Here is an 18,145-nt window from a genome sequence, read left to right as displayed (position 1 = left end):
AGTAGTCACTATGGGTTCCCTGGGAAATCACAACTTATTTTAAAAATTATTTCAAATTTGGGCAACTTCAATTAAAGAGGTACGTTTCATTCTTTTAGTTTAAGAATACTGTTAATGCATATATACAGACCTACACATGAAATGAATAATTTTGTAACTTCTGGCCTATATTTGACCCTGAATGTGCAGGGGTTCCCTGAGGCACAGGGTTTCCCTGAAAAATACTTCAAGGGTTCCTCCAGGATCAAAAAGTTGAGAAAGGCTGACCTAAGGTGTGGAAAGTTTGCATTGCGACATCTTGGTTCACGTCTCCCTGCAGATGACAATGTACTCTATGCATGAATCGCAACTCTAAAGCTTATTTAACAATTAGAAGTATATGGGTGAAAGAATCCTGATGTACATGGGAATCCAGCCAATAATTTCCATTTTCATCAACAATTATAGGGTCTACCCTATAATCTCTGTTTTTTTTCAGTTTAGTATAAGATCTCTGGACTTCACTGATTGATTCCATACCTGCAGGAAGAAACACTTATATGCCTAGTTTACACATAATATTTAGCCATAATGTAACCATTATGTCTGAACATAATGTTCAACATTCTTTGAAAAACATCAGAAGCATTTGATAGTAGTGCTGTGCAGAGATTCGGATTCAAAGAGCAAGATGGGATTCTGAACAACAATGTCCATGCATGTAGCAGCTCTGAGAACACCTTAAAGCAACTACCTCTTTTCCTAGCTTTATACAGTGACCCTTTGCAGGTGATGCACAATCTTGGGAAAATATGAGTTTCATTTAAAGTATTTCTAACATGTGCTACATGCACATTCACATATGCTCTAAAAGATATTTTAGACTTTTATTTATTTATTTATTTATTTATTTATTAAGATATTTAGTCTTCTGAACCTGGTCATTGCCCAGCTGTATTTGATAGTTGCTTCATCTGGTATTTCGGGGGGGGGGGGGAATCTGAATGCTATTGAGAATACTAGTCTAGAAATTATGTGTACAAATAGTAAGCAATCAAAAGGGGACTTCAGCAAAATTATTTACTGTATCGTTTATTTATTATATCAATTTACATAGCAACCAACCTTGAAATTGTGACTGTGGGTGGCAAACATAGGGTTAAAAGCCAACACAAAACAAAACTAAAAATTAATAATAATGATGCTTGAGGACAAACCCAGCTCAAACCATAAGAAAACATAGAATCACACCGATGGGCTCACCTTACCTCCAGACCTCACGCTGAGGTCTTCAAGGACTTACAAAATGATACCAGGGTTGGGGCCATGTGACTCTCTAGGGCAGGGCTTCCTGAACTTTTTGCCATCAGATCTCCCTTTAGTGTAATCTTAATGTACACACCTCCCCTAAAAATCCGAACACCAAAATGAACACAAATGAACAATGAAAACAATACAACAAAACTTTATTTTTAATAAAGACATAAACATAAACATCTTCACACCTCCCCTGGACTCTGTCTGCACCTCACCAAGGGAGGTACACCTCAGAGTTTGAGAAACCCTGTTCTAGGGGTATGGTGTTCCAGAGGGTGGATGCTACCACAGAGAAGACATGCTTCCTGGATCCCCCTAGATGACAGTGTTTAGCAGACAGGACGTGGAACATGCTCTCACATTTAGAGGAATGGGCAGAATAGGATGCTTATCTCTGACCTATGTGATAAAAAGCAAATGCGTGGTATTTTCACTATAGCCCAAACATGCCTTAATTCTGAATTTAAAGTTTCCAAAGAACACTGTTAAATGAAAGGACACTTCCCACTGCAACATAACTGTTTCACATAAAAATATAAAAGCATAAGTTGTTGATGTAATGTGTCAGAATCCAGAGTGACAAGACTGAAAGATTAAATGTCGTATACAAATATTTAATTTGTTATCTGTACTTACAAGTTGCTTTCAAAGTTTACATTTCCCAAAGCAACTGCAATACTGGTTTATTCAGAGGAAAGAGTAAAACAGATATAAAGAACAGACTGTAAAACTTTATGCAGCATACACCAGCAGCTGTACAGGTAGTCTTCGTTTAGTGACCACAATTGGGAATGGTAACTTGGTCATTAAGCGAAGCAGTCACTATGTGAAATTGTGCCTGTCTTATGATCTTACTTCAGCTTTCCTCTGCTTTACAGACCTGTGAAGATCATAAATGCAATGATTGGTTGCAAAATTATTTTTTCATCACCATCATATCTGTGAATAGTCATTAAATGAGGCAGTTGCTAAATGAGGACTACTTGTAAAGACTTGTGCTTTTACAAGGGCCAAGGGATTAGATCTGGAACATTTTTCTCAAAGAAATTTCACAGAGCCACCTAACTTCCTTTGTGAGTGGAATTTATAACTGGTCTCATTACTTCATGTGGGGTATTAGAGATCAATATGGGAAAAATGTTTCTTCAAATATTTGTGATCCAGGAAACATTTGGGCTTTCAGTACTATGCTATAGCATGCCCAAAGAACAAAGAAGAAAATGTTAATAATCTAAACAACTTGTGGATATATTAAGAAGGGAAAATTTGAAAGATTAAGTATTTATTTTATGATAGTTAAAAGATCTATATTTAGCAAGCCTACATGTTTTTAATGCCAAAGTACTTAAAATAAATTTATCTGAAACACTGGATTTCCTGCTGGTGTTAACATGCAATAATGAAACTTCAAGAAAAGGAACTATGAAAAATATTATCCACACACACTTTCTTTAGTAACTGGGTAGCTTTTTCAGTCACAACATCCACACTAATATGGCAACTGTCCAGCTATTTGAAACAGTTACCTTTCCTATTTTTTTCTTTTTTTTTTTAAGGGAAAACTCCATTTTTAAAATTTATAGTCAAATATCTTAAGCATTTATCAAATTTATATAGTCACCCATCTCACAAACACGACTCTGGGTGGTGTACAATAAAACAAACGATTAAAAATAAATCTAAAACAACCATTAATATCATTTCAACACATAAATAAGACTGCGGGAGAATGGACCAAATCCTACACACAATACAACCACCTCACAGACTCCCTATTTCCATGGGATCCCCAAGCCTGAGGAAAAAACAGGTTTTGAGAGATTTCTAGATTGCCAACAGGGTTGGACTAATTTCACTTTGGGGGAAATTATGTTCGAGAGGGCGGATGCCATGGCAGAAAAGCCCTGCCTCCTGGGTCCCGTCAGATGAAACTCTTTAGCAGACAGGACCTGTAACAAGCCCCTCCTGCCAGTATAGTTTTTTAGCAGCATAGTTTGTAACAGACCATAATTTATGACATTTCAAAGCATTCAGATGTTTAAATTGATTATTGTATACGCTTTTCAAACTATTAACAAGAAACATAACACAATCTTATGTATGTGAAAGGTGCTAGCAGAAAGTGACCTGACTAGCTATAAACTCTAGCAGCTGAACCTTTTTGGTTGTTTGGACACCATCATAGGCATTTTCACAAAATGTCTGTCAAAAACTTGACAGTGCCAGGAGAATTACAGACTTGGAGATGTGTCATGTAGTAGGTTAATTAATTAACCATGTAACTGTGTTCTCCAAAACAGACTATGAATAATAGGTGGTCTGGCAAGTGAAAGAGAGTTACAGGTGTCTGAGCATTTTTACTGAGAAATAATATCCATGTCTTCATAACACACACTGTTTGGTTTTCTGTATAATAGAATATATCTTGCTGAAAATTAAGAAATTCTCAGATCTCACATACCATATGTGCAAATTTTTTGCCTATCTAATATAGTAAGACAAACTACATTAATATAATTAATGTAATATAATGTCTTATTATCGCTTTCCATCTACAATGAGATCTCATTAGTTGTTATGGTGCATATATGCACAGAAGCTTCATAACTGTCAGTCCTTGGAATTTTGAAAAAAGTACCAAAGTCAGAATAAGATAATGAAAAAATAATTGGAATACAGCTGAATAATTATTTATTCTGATTCAAATGTTAGAATGCCTCTTCATTTAAAAAAATCATTGATAGCTTATTGAACTTCCTAAGACAACATGCTGGGGGGTTTTTTGTGCTTAACATTAAAATTTAAATTTAATTCAGAAGAAACATTCTCATTTTAGTTATAGTTCAATATTCTTGTCTTCTTAACTGTTTGCTTACAGGAGAAGAAATTTCTATTATTTCACAGAGTGCACCGGGAAAATAATTCTGTTTATATTCTCCAATGATTTTATTGCGCTGACCATGTAGAATAAATCTGCATATTTTAATCATATGGATTTTTTCTTCTTTTTCACGCAGAAAATCTATGACACTTTTAAAAAAAGCAGTCATTTCCCATTATGACTCTATCAAAATGAACAAAACACTATAATCCAACATGTTGTTGTTTATTCGTTTAGTCGCTTCCGACTCTTCGTGACTTCATGGACCAGCCCACGCCAGAGCTTCCTGTCGGTCGTCAACACCCCCAGCTCCCCCAGGGACGAGTCCGTCACCTCTAGAATATCATCCATCCATCTTGCCCTTGGTCGGCCCCTCTTCCTTTTGCCTTCCACTCTCCCTAGCATCAGCATCTTCTCCAGGGTATAATCCAACATACATTCAGAATAATCAACGTAGTAGCAATTATCTACACCTCTTTAAACCTAAATCTGCATGAATCAGATGGGCATGGGGATGAAGTTTTATAGTTACTCTTTGGTAGGAACATATGCAAGCCAATAAACAAGATTCAATTGCTTCTGTTTTATCATCCTGCCTTTTTTATATGTATATGTGCACATGTACACATGTACACATGTGCAAAGATATACCAAATTGCTGTTTTACCATAAAACTTTTCTAACTAATTTCTCCTTAAAACTGGAAGATACTTTACTGCAGAACATTCTGTATGAACATATAACAATTAATGTGACTTTTGAATTATACAATAGTATTTTACTGGCTAAGGAGTATATAATGAGTAAACTAAGAAAGTAAACTAAGGAGTAAGGAGTAAACTAAGTATACTAAAGAGTATCTAAGGAGTAAATTAAAAAAAGTTGGAGAGTGATCAGGAATCATGGCTGATTAAGCAATTTGTGACCAAACACTATTTGTGCTAAAGACTACTACTGTCCTTCTAATGGATACAAGTGTGTGGTAACTACACAAAGTAAATACTTTACTGCCTTTGTTCATTGAGGCATCAAATGTTTCAAACACATGCACACAAGAATAACAACCCTATTCCAAATTTGTTTGTTTTTTATTTAATGACTTAAAAGACAGGAAGCAATTTTTCCCTGTGTTCAAGTTACAAAGAAAATCCATTTAGGAATAAAATCAATTAAAAGTTTATTTATCTAGCATTATACAGTAGTTGTTTACTTTAACATTCCATTCTGAGTAATCATTAACTTTTGCTTGATTTAAAAAGCTATAAAAACAATGGATGAGAAGGTTAAATAGTAAGATGACTCCTATTCAGACAGCAAGATTAGGATTGCAAAATAAGAGAAAATTAATGAGGAACAAAAGAGAAGTATACTGTTAAGATACCAAGATTAAGACTGCAGTCCTAATAAACCTTCAAGTATTCAGAACTTCCTAACAGGTAAATAAGGATAAGATTGTGGTCTTAAAGACAGTTAACTTCACTGCTCTCCTAGTTTTTTTAAAAATCCACTGTAATTATAATTATTGTTAATGTTAATAACAAAAAAGAACATAAAACCATCATCTTGTAATGATTTAGTTTAAAATATTAGTAACATCTAAGAGCAACTCTATTATTATTATTATTATTATTATTATTATTATTATTATTATTGAACTGCATAAGAGACAGCAACAAAAGTTACTGTCAAGAGTTGAGTGTTCACATGTACTGTATTATCTGGCGGAAAATAGATAACAGTATCTACATCTGGCATGGTTTATATTTTTTTTAAATAAAGAATTGTCCATGTCATAAAACAGCCCTTAATATGAATGAAATATGAGTGACACTTGCAAAATATTCAAAACAAGAGGAAGAATGTCCCTAAAAATTAAACTGGACTGCATAAATTTGCTTCCCCATAAACTGATGGGAGAGAGGAGCCATTGGCTTCCTTTGAGCGAATGCAACTGCAACATAGCTGGTGTACAGATAAAACTTCCTCTAAGGGTCAGCTGTACAAACTGCCCATTTAGTATCACACTTCCTCTTTTTTAAAGAAGTGTATTTAGTATAAAGTTCAAATTGCAGAGGATTAAAGAATTTAATTAACAAAACAGGAAATGGCACTGTTTTGTAAATGATTTCAGGGCTTGATTTTAAAAAATCAATATTTCTTAATACGTTTATAACTCTTTGCTACTATTATTCAGTTCTATAGACAAACTACTGTAACAAGTTGTTTATCCTATCCATGCAGACTAAGGTCCTTATGAGAGTGGATCAAAAACTTCCCTAAGGGATAATATTGTCTAGACTACTGCACCCAGATTCAAATCCTCATATTGCCCTGAAGCACAGTTCAGAGACTTATGAGAGCCATTTCTCCCAACTTTGTGGGATTTTTGAGATGATCAGATTGGAGGACAGCAAACTAGGCAACCTGCCTTGAGGTCTTGGAAGAAAGGTGAGATAAAAATTTAACCAAGAAATAGGTACAAATTGAATCCCTGCTGACATGACATGCCTGTCCCTGGTTTTCTGAATTAACCCAATTTTTTAGGTTTGCAGGCTGCACTACGCCACACATTACTGTGGCTGGTTTGAGGTTCAGTCAGTGTTTCATACAATACTGTATCCCAACACCTAATATTCTGGAGAAAATTGGTTGGGAAAGGCTGATCTACCCACTGTAACCCACTGCACCTAATTTCACAATAAATAAATACTATTATAGTATGTCTATAAAATAACTGTAGGGCAGTTTCTCTGCCTAATTTGGGACAAATTTCAAGAGGTCTTCACTATCTAGCACAAATACGGACAAAAATTCCTGAATAACTGCCCAGAGTCGTTTGTCGAGATGGGCGGTGAAGAAATGTGATAAATAAATGAAATGAAATGAAAAGATGGAGAGATGATGCATGCACGAGAATACAATACCAAGATTCAAGCACTGGCTGAATTCACAATATGCTTGTTTGCTGAGAGCGAATGGGCCCAGATACCCCTTCGATTTTCAACATGGGGGGCCAAAGCTCCCTTTTACTATTCCCCAAGCGCCTCACATCCGACAGGAGAAGGAAATTAGAAGCAACGCGCCGCTAAGATTCAGCTTTCCACAAAGACAGAGAATTTGCCACTGAACGAAGCAATAGCCAACTAACCCAAGCAGCTCCAAGTCGTACCGGCCGTGGTCGGATTAAAGAAAGTTCCGCGACTCCTGGAAAGCCAAGCTATTTCCCAGGAAAGGACTAAAAGCGGAGCAAGTGACCGCCAAAAGCCCCGTTAAAGTGGTCGGAAAAGAGCGACTTACTTTTCTGAGCCTGGAGAGTCGAACTCCCACCAATGAAGTCCACCGTTTCTGCAGCCCAGAGGCTGGAGAGGAGGAGAGCGAGCCCACAGCCCAGCAGGAGCGTCTCTGAGAATGAAGGCACCCAGTTTTCGGAACTTAAAAACAGGGGAAGTGAAAACCTAACCAAGAAGAACCGGCGAGGCTCATTCTCGACTCAGCCAGTCCTGCTCCGCTGAAGAGAGGAACCTCGGGCGCCTTGCGGAGGCTACTGTGCGCTCCGACTTTACGGCTTTACTTCCTGGTCGTGGGCAATTTGCATAGTTTTTCTGGAAAGGGCGCACGGGAGGGGTGGGGGCTGCCGTGGGTAAAAAGAGAAGTAAAGAAAATGTGGGCATTTTCCAAAAAGGGCGGAACCGAAGTTGCAAGAAAGTTTTCTCTAGAGGCAGCCGAAGACCGTCCTCACAAATGGACGCCAGCCACCGGCCGCGGGGGAGGGGGACGCTTTTTACGTTGAAGCAACGCCGATGGGTAGAAGGACCTTCCTCGCTTCGTAAGAGAGGGGGCGGATTGTGCAGAAACTGTAGGTGAGCTCGCAGCGAGTCAAACCCAAAGGGACTGCACGTCACCTTTCCTCGCTGCTTTTATTCAGATTTCTCTCCTCAATCCGCCGCAAACTGGGTTCCTCTTGAAGCGTTCGGACTACAGTTCCTAGGATTCCTCCCCCTGCTCCTCAGAGCCAGTTTGGTCTAGTGGTTAAGGCACCAGGCTAGAAAGCAGGAGGCTGTGAGTTCTAGTCCTGCCTTGGGCATGAAAGCCAGTGGGGTGATTTTGGACCAGACACTTTCGTCTCAGCTCAATCCACCTCACAGGGTTGTTGTTGTCGTGGGGAAAATTGGAGGAGGAGGAGGAGGAGGTACTTTCCTTGCCATGAGTTATTTATAAACATAATAAAGGTGGGATAAAAAAAAAATTCCCAGGCAGTAAAGTATGTAAAACAGGATTTGGAGAGTTCGAATATATTTGGAGGGGAAAGTTCTGTGGAGGTCAGTGAGGCTTATTCTCAGAAAAAAAGTATAAGAAATCAAAGCCAGAGGCATTTCAGTGGGCCTAAATATGTTGGTCAACTGTGAACATACTATGGTCTAAACTATCTACTGGCCTATCAGTGTCTTGTCAAGGGTAAAGGGCAGAAAACCAATGTTTATTGTTTTCTTGTTTGCTTTCAGATTGGGTGAAGGAAACTATGGACCATGTTTGTAATTCAGTCATAAAGGCACCTTGGTTACGCGTCTGAGCTTATTTTGTAGGCACCTGTCTACATGCTTGATTACAGAGCTATGCTGGCAGGGGAATATGGGAGTTGGTCAACCAAGTCTGGAGGTGGGGAGAGGCTCTTTTGTTCATTATGTTCTCTGGCCTCTTCTTGCCGGTTATCTCTTAAATGGGGAAAACTGAAATTTGTCTTACAAGGAAGACAAATGCAATTAAGATTCTGTAAAATAGAAAGTACCATATTCAGTCTGAGAATGAATCAGCACAGCTTCTGTTAATGGACTTCTTGCTTTGGGGATTTTATTTAATGGTATTAAATTTTGCAGATGAGGTGGTATGGTCATCATTTCAGGACAAACAAGCAAAAAAAAAAAAAACAGCACGTGGCTATGAAAGGCCATGGTGCTTGGTGATGGTTAAAATGGATTAGAGAGCTTTGTAGTGTTTGGGGCCCTATAGTTATTTACTAACCATGATAATTAATTTGTGTATGTATATTTTCAGAGGTGTATTCAGAGTTGGGATAATCAGAGAATGGCTCTCAGTTACCCGCTACTTGCATCTCAGGGGCACTGCTCTCAAAGCCATAATATTTTTATTGTTAAAAACAATAATTTTATTGTTTTATTGAAAACATAATGTTTTCATCATGTCTTGTGTTAAACCTTTGTGGTTTGTAAATAGTTCTTTATAGCTTAATATAGTGTTTGACTCCCAATAATTGTGGCTTAAACAATCTCAGATATGCAGATGATACCACTTTGATGGCTGAAAGCAAAGAGGAACTGAGGAACCTTATGATGAAGGTGAAAGAAGGAAGCTAAACCTCAAAAAAACCAAGATTATGGCAACCAGCTTGATTGATAACTGGCAAATAGAGGGAGAAAACATAGAACCTTGTATTTCTAGGTGCGAAGATTACTGCGGATGCTGACTGCAGTCAGGAAATCAGAAGACGTTTAATCCTTGGAAGAAGAGCAATGACAAATCTCGATAAAATAGTTAAGAGCAGAGATACCACACTGACAACAAAGGTCCACATAGTTGAAGCAATGGTGTTCCCAGCGGTAACGTATGGCTGCGAGAGCTGGATCATAAGGAAGGCTGAGAGAAGGAAGATAGATGCTTTGGAACTGTGGCGTTGGAGGAAAACACTGAGAGTGCCTTGGACTGCAAGAAGATCAAACCAGCCCATCCTCCAGGAAATAAAGCCAGACTACTCACTTGAGGGAATGATATTAAAGGCAAAACTGAAGTACTTTGGCCACATAATGAGAAGACAGGACACCCTGGAAAAGATGATGATGCTAGGGAAAATGGAAGGCAAAAGGAAGAGGGCCTGTTCAAGGGCAAGATGGATAGATTATATTCTAGAGGTGTCGGACTCATCCTTGGGGGAGCTGGGGGTGACGACTGACAGGAAGCTCTGGCGTGGGCTGGTCCATGAAGTCACGAAGAGTCGGAAGCGACTGAACAAATAAACAACAAAAAATTGTGGCTTATTGAGCCAACTAGAGTTTAGCAAAATGTGTGAATAAAATCAGTGCATCAATTGGAACTTTTATCTGATCCATCTTGACAATTTTGATTGTTTTCTTCACTTTGCTTATTAAATAATGCTGAATAAGCTCTTAGTGAGTTCTAGTCCTGCCTTAGGCATGAAAGCTGACTGAGTGACCTTAGGCCATCTCTCAGCCCAACTCAGTGCAATGTAGACTAGCCTCCTCTGGTGCATCCCAGGCAATGTGACTTGTCATGGTTAAATGGTCTACACATCTGGCTGCTGGACCTCACAAGGATTTCCCAGCAAGAAAAGCAGCATGAACACTGAACTGCTATGCCATAAAATAATAATTTAAAAAAGCTCTCTTAAGCTTGGTTCCCTCCAGTTATTTTGAAGTTCTAGCACTCAGAATTCCCAGCTGGGTTTAGATCTTAAACTTAATCAACTATCAAACTGCTATGTTGTCCAACTTTGGGAGCTCTGAAGCTGAATCTTGGCATAGTGGTTATTATATATACTAGTTCAGATCAAAGTTGGTTACCCCATTTCTCACTACTAAAAAATGGGAGCAATAGAAACTTTTGAACAGAACTGCTCAGTTTGCTAATGTATCACTAATGAGACAAGCTATTCCAAATGAAGTATGTTACATAAATGCAAACTGAAAACTAATTTTTAAACTACTGGAGGCACTTATAATATCAAACTGATTATATGTATGTACATTTTATATAATGCAGAATATTATTCCATGCAATATATTAGCTCTGACTTTTGTTTTTAATGCACATTGCTTTTTGCTGTCTATGATTTGAGATAATTTCAAAACAAAACAAAAAAATAAACTACTTGAAGTTCCCTATCTGAGATTTTTAATTGTTGTGTATGTGTGTGTAATATACATATATACACATATATTAAAAATAGACACCAGGATTCATTTTGAGCTGGCTAGTTTAAAAATGCCTGTAATAAATCAAATCAAGTATAGGTGGAAGGAACATCTGTTGTCCTGTGCATTATTAAAGCCATTATTAAAGCTGGTCATAAATGCTGAGGAAAATGAACTTACCCTACAATCCTACAGTAGTTGTATTTACTCAGCGTGCCATTGAATTGAAAAGTGAAAATAGGATTGCAACCTTGTATTTTATGCAAATAATTCTATGCATGCTTACTCTAAAGTAGATCCCATCTGAATCCCATTTCAGATTTCCGGATAACTGTGCATAATACTGCACTTTTGGTGACAGTATGAAAGGTTTATGTTAAAAAAGGAGTACCTCCTCCCTCAACTGCTCAAAGCGTGTTCCAGTTATGGAAGCTTGGATACGAAGCAACAATTAGGGCATGTTGATTTTGTATGTTATGCCGTTGGACCATATCTTGCAATAGGTGTTCCAAGTCTTTACAAGTACAGATCTTTACCTGGATTGAAAACTGTGTATCATAAAGATATTGTGCCTTTAAGGAGAGCTGTTTGTTAGCGGGTACGTTAGGCAGCTACCCCTAGTAAGCCTAATTTATATTATATACATTGACTCCATTTCTGTGGGGTGCTTGTTGTTGTTTGGTGTGTACTGGATGCTATGTGTTTTGCTGTCTTCCTGTGAATTAAAGGACTTATTTGCCATCCAAAGTGACTTCATTGTGGACCTTGGGCCTAAAGTAGAGACATGGAGCACAGCTGGGCCAGTAAATGCTAGAGATTCTTCTAGCTATTAACCATTCCACTGTCTTGCATAGATTGCAAAACAGAGTAAACTTTTAAATCCTTATTAGCATTTGTTATATATTTGTCTTTGTTGAAGTCATTATATTTCATTCATGCAGTACCAGTTGAAGTGACATAAATAGACTTGGCTTAATTCCAGCATTAACACAGATAGCTATGGAAACCCACAGATCAGATTTGGTTTCACAATAATACATATTAACTTGTATAAAAGAAGTCACAACTGCCCCAGAATGATGTTCTGAGCCCTTATAGCTCTGAATGTCTACTGTTAGCAATCATAAAACCACAGTTCAACAGCCTTTCCCAGCCTATACCCTCCAGAAATTGGGGACTACTCGTCCTGCAAATAGATGGTTAGCCATGATAGTGTGTTCTAATGTTGAAGTCTACATTGGAAAAGGTTACTGGTCAGAGATTAGGTCACCAACTGCAAAATTTATGATTGTAAGCCATCCAGAGTCACTTGAGATGGGCAGCTATAGAAATGAAATTAAATAAATTTATACACCCTTGCCAGGCCCAGGCTGTAGCCTTGGTTAGGTTTTATCTGTTGACCTAATTATCTTTTGGTTCATTAAGCTAAACTGAACCACCGTATCAGAGCTTAACATGAGGTATGGACCCAACATTGTACACACTGGATTGTATAACTGGGATCCAAAATCTAATGTATGTGTAGTATTGGGCCTCCCCAGAGCCACACAGACTAGTTTTATGCCTTGTCTTCATGAAAATGGCCAATAGATGAAGATATAGCTAAATGGTTAAGAAAATGAAGGTCTACTTTCCCAATTCCACTTGCTAGAAATATTTTTCTTCTGTACTTCTTAGTGTAATGGGCATTCGTAAGGCATAGCTAGGTCTACCAGAGTTGGATCAGCAAAATACTGGATGACCATTAGACAGGAGCAAAGTCTAGGGCAGTGTTTCTCAATCTTACCAACTTTAAGATGTGTGGACTTCAACTCCCATATTTCTCCAACCAGCATGCTGGCTGGGGAATTCTGGGAGTTGAAGTCCACACATCTTAAAACTTGACAAGGTTGAGAAACACTGGTCTAGGACTATCTAATTGTCAGAATTTTTGCATTTCCAATTCTGGTAGCCCTATTTGTAGCTGAGAAGCAAGATAAAATGACACAAAAGTGTGAGAAAGTGTTCAAGTCCTTTGGAACTTTTCATTAGAAGAAATGGTAAAAAAGTAGGGTGTGGTGAAGCAAAAGATCCCAAATTAGATGAGGTAGTCATCCTTTTTTTTCAGTTTACAGTTGTCCAGAAAATTCAGATATTAGATTTTGTTGTCAATTTTGTTTGGATTTGTTTGGATTTGAGGTCTCATAAACCCATGCTTACTTCATTCATCAGTGATACCTAGTCACCTTGCCTATTGTTGACCTCTTTTTCAATTGCCTTTCATTTTTCCAAGCATCATGGTCTTCTCCATGAACTCTTGCCTTTGCATTATGTATGCCTGTCCAAAATATTTAAGCTCTTGCCTTTGCATTATGTACATATGTCCAAAATATTTAAGCATTAGCTTCATACTGGCGTTTCTAGTAGCAATCTGATTATACTTCATTTGTATGAAATGGCTTGTTCTTGCAATCCAAGGTATTTTCCTCACAATTCAAAGGTATCACTTTTTCTTCATTCAGCCTTTTTGATGGTCCAGTTTTATAGCCATACATTACAGCTAGGAAGATCATGGGTAATTCGTTGTCAGTGCGATGTCCTTGCACTGCAATATTTTTTCTAACTTTATCATAGACTTTCTTACATATTGAATACGTTTCTATATTTCATAGTTACAGTCACTATCCCTGAAGTTTTGAGCCTAGGAAGATAAATTCTATTTTCTGCCTATAGGTAGTCCTTGTTTAGTGATTGCCTTGTTTAGCAACAGTTTGCAGTTACAACAGTGATGAAAGAGTAACTTTACCACCAATCCTCACATTTATGACCTTCACATGTCTGTTAAGCAAAGGAATGCTGAAGTAAGATAAGCACAGTTGCAATTTCACTTAGCGACCACTTCACTTAACAACCGGGTTGCCGGTTCCAATTGTGGTTGCTAAACGAGGACTACCTGTATTTGTTTTGGGTAGATATTGCTTACAGGTAGTCCTTGTTTAGCAGCAACAATTCAGTCAGTCAATTGAAATCAACTCCACAGGAAGGTTAAAATTTGCAAGTCTGGTTGTCTATCCTTCATTTACATTCACAGAAAACTAATTTAAATAATTTCCCTCCTGAATGGCCCTCACCTTACTCACAAAACTGATAATTAAAGATAGAACATATTTAAACTAGCATATAGTAAATTGAATTGGACCCACTGTCTGCTGCTAGAAATAATCACATCAGGGACAGAAAATAGAGATGCATCTTGGACATGTGACTCAAAGAAGACACATTCATGTCTCCATTTAGAATTGGGAGAAATTCCTTTCTCAAATCCTGGGGAACCAATATCATTGACCGACTGTATTCACATGGCGAAGTATCACATACATTTCTAACTGATTGGCAAATGAACTGATTACTTCTAGTTCATATCATATCAGTGTGTGGCTGGGGGTTGGAAAGACAATTCCTCTGAGTCCCAGCCATGGAGGAAGCACTATCCAAACAATGGTTCTTTGTTTGAAAAGATAAATATTTTTCACTCAAGACTACTGATGTCAGTGGACAAAAAAAATATTAAAAAAGAGGTACTGATATAGGATGCAATGAGAGGAAAGTGAGGGGGATCCTGAAATATTCCATCTGCTCCTCAGCCTCTCAGTCTTAAGAAGCCGTTACTTATATCTCAATTGCTGCATCACTTGCAACCACAAAATGATTCCTGTGTGGTATGTTTATCATATATTAAATCCATTATTTGAAAAGGATAAAAAAAGCCTGCTTGAAAGCAGTTGGCTAAAGGTTGAAAGACCATCCCTTACTGACAAGGATCATGAGCGTCAGCCAGGATACAACATTCTTCTAGGCATTTTCAGCATATTTTCCATTTACCTAAACAAGGAAAAATACTGCATGATAGCACCAAGTGCAAACTATTTTTTAAAAGTAGATGTTTAGCTCTTGCATCACAAATGTATGTTAACTGATTTTTAGTCAGGTTATTTCATGCTGTAACGCACTGTGTTTTAAATCAGACTGATTTTCCCCCTCAAATAAGGAAGTACACTTATTTTTTTCACTTGTGCATTGCTACCAAGAAACGAGCGACTTCTTGTAACCAAACATTCCTGAGTGGTTTCTTGAGGTGAATTCTTTCATAAGGAAATAAGTAAACGAATAACAGCACCTTATTAGATAGTGGTTAGTGATGAAAACAATAGAAAGTATTACAGGAACAAAAACATTTGAAGCCAACTCACTAAGTAAACCGAAAAGCTTTCAGGCATTTAATGAAAGATAACCTTAGTTTGATTACAATATTTTGATGGAAAATTTGTTGTGTTCTACCACACCTTTCTAAACTGGAGTACTGGTAATTGACAGGGTGAGTTAGTTGAGTTAGGCTGGAACTTTTGCAATGTTTAATTGCATTAAACATTTTAATGATCAAGTACAGATTTTCCTACTCTATTTAATACATATTATCCCATTTCTTAGCTTTAAAAGTCACCATCTCCTGATCTTCTGTTTAGTGCAGGAAGAAATACCCTTTATTCTTTTCCTCTGGATATCACTGTACAGTTAGAATCACATGAAGTCTACTATGACATGGATAATGACAGAGGATTCAATTCTGCTTTTCTTAATTTTCCCATTTGCCTGTTGCCATTTCCTTCCGCTTCTAAACCTCATGTTCTGTGAACCTGACAGGCCTGGAAGAGTTGTCACTTTTACCAATGCTGCTGCTTTAGAACTCTCTTAAAAAGGGCTATAAACTAATTCTAGTGTGTATACATGATCTTTTGATGGAAAATATATTTCAGTGCTTATGACAAGTTTTTCCCAATTTCTGTTTTTCAAAGTTACAGTGGGGAAAAAAAAGGACACACAAAATAAGAATGAGACATACATAAAACGAAAGCCAGCACATCAAGACAAAAGGCTTGTACATAAAACAAAATACCCACATAAATACCACTTGCCAATTTTATTATACTCATGTTGTAAAGCAAATCTGCCTTCACAACACTCTAGACCATCACCTTTGTATCGCACATGCAGGATCTTTCTGAAGTAAGATGCCATCCCAAGCATGCCTCTCTTTTTTCTGTTGGAGATTCTCTAGAGTTGGTATCTATGGCTTTATAGTTCTCTATTTTTGCATCAAATAGTGGGTCAGGTTACAAAAACCTCTAAAATATATAAAATATGACTACTTGAAGAAAGGGCTAATTTTCCTAGTCATAGACTTCCAGAGCCAGGAGATGGTGCTATAGATTTTTATTTGCCTTTTTCCCCCTTTATTTTCTTTGCTATTAAGATGCAAAGGTCCAGGATACTTATCTTATGCTGGGATTATTGGGGATGATGCCAAGTAAAGTATTCCACTGAAGGGTATGTGGTGGCAGTAGTAACCCCCAAGCAACTATATCAGGGTAGGAAAGTGGGGCCAAGTGGTAGGTTTCTGTGAAAGGAGATGTGAAATCTCCAGCCTTTCATCGTATGGGCTCAGACTTGCTGCTTCACATGCATAAAAATCACCTTCCCAAACACAATATATGGCAATGAGTTTTTAAACAACTTTAGTTTCATTAGTGATGGGCAAAGGAAATAGTTAGGATGTGCCTAAGATGAGAGAAGAATCAGGTTAAAAGTTATGTTCTCTAGAAGCAGGAAGAATAGCTTTATAAAGTACCTACAGAACCCTTTAAAATACTGTTTTAAATAGTAAACCTATATCCACACACCAACAGTAGAAACAAACTCAATTGGGCAAAGGGGAAAATCCTTTTCAGAGACAGACTCAGTGCAAAAATAAATTACCCCTATCAGTATGTCTATACATAATTTTTATAGAGCCAAACTGAAAGCAAAGCACAGGGGGTCTACATAGAAAGGACACCAGATTTTCTAATTTGCTATCTAGGAGAAAGCATTCTTAGCACTACAATCATTGTGAAAAGCTACATCCAAGAGTAAGTTTAGGAAAATAGGAATAGGCAGACATGAAATGGCTAAAGCAGAAATGGGAGAACCTTCTTTTGATCCAGTTACCTCTAGAGAGGGTCATAGGAAGCCAGAGAAGCCAGCTCTCCCTCTAGTGCTTTCTCTCTGTGCCCTGCTGAGAATGGGAAGTGAAGCCAGCCACAGCAAAGAGAGCTCAGTTGCTTCAGAAGTTATTGCTTCAAAGCAGCTCTGCCTAGGAACCTTGATTTAATCACTCCTGCTGGACAAGATTTCTTTTCCTCACCTGTCACCTCCTTTCCTCACAAGATGCAACAGACTCAGCATCTGGGGGTGGGTGAGTGTGCTCAATATTTGGGAGGAACTTGATGGACCACATGCGTCTAAAGCAACCATTTTTCTATTTTAAACTTTACTAACAAAAAACCTGGGCACAACCACTTTGGATGCATCTAGGGACCTAAAAAAGGGTAAGAGAGGCTACACCTTTATCCCTGCTCGAATGATTTTGTCTTAAAACTCAAAATAAATGCAACTTAGAAACTTATTGTTTAACATTTGTCAAAACTTTCCTTCTTTTACTATGGCTATTTAAACTTTCTAGTTGCAAATCAAAGATCCATTAGTGTAAGAGTTTAACGCTGATGTTATTTTCCTTCAGTGTGCTGAAGGAATCCACACAATTCCCTTTCCTCTCCAAACACTAAGCCGAATAGTGTTTGGTCTCAGATGCTAAGCAGGGTAGGGCCTAGTTAGTACTTGGATGGAAGATCACCAGGAAGTAAAAGGGCCATGAGCTATTCTGGAAAATTTGATAAAACTACATTATGCGCAGGATAGTTATTGTCTGTAGATTAGGTGCGGTTAGTATTTTTGCATCATTGTATAAGGAAATAGGCAATAGATTAAATAGTCAGCAGCACTTTTATCTGCCTTCAAAATCAGTTATATAAGCCCAACTGAAAGGGGAAAGAACTCCCGGTGTCTTATACCACATAGTGGGGTAACCATTATCTCTGGAAGCTTTTCCTCTTTTCACAGAATTGTATCTCTCATTTCTTGGTGAGATCCAGGTGTAGTTAAATAGCTT

The 18,145-nt window shown here is 37.7% G+C and overlaps 1 protein-coding gene across 3 annotated transcripts in view; it reads right to left on the bottom strand.

Moving 5' to 3' along the window:
• Positions 1 to 7,747, bottom strand: part of LYN (LYN proto-oncogene, Src family tyrosine kinase) — a 47,893-nt gene extending 40,146 nt beyond the window's left edge. For 2 of the 3 annotated variants that reach the window (XM_063299298.1, XM_063299300.1), the window contains exon 1: positions 7,475 to 7,747. The gene's annotated coding sequence lies outside the window, so the exon portion shown is untranslated. Of the gene's footprint in view, positions 1 to 1,247; positions 1,351 to 7,474 lie in introns of those variants that run through there. The other variant, XM_063299299.1, reaches the window with a different exon arrangement.
• Positions 7,748 to 18,145: the final 10,398 nt, after the last annotated feature.

This window comes from Candoia aspera, chromosome 3 (assembly GCF_035149785.1).
Source record: "Candoia aspera isolate rCanAsp1 chromosome 3, rCanAsp1.hap2, whole genome shotgun sequence".
Lineage (NCBI taxonomy): Eukaryota > Metazoa > Chordata > Lepidosauria > Squamata > Boidae > Candoia > Candoia aspera.
Note: the sequence above shows the minus strand (reverse complement) of the source record. Positions and strands in the feature narration are given on the sequence as shown.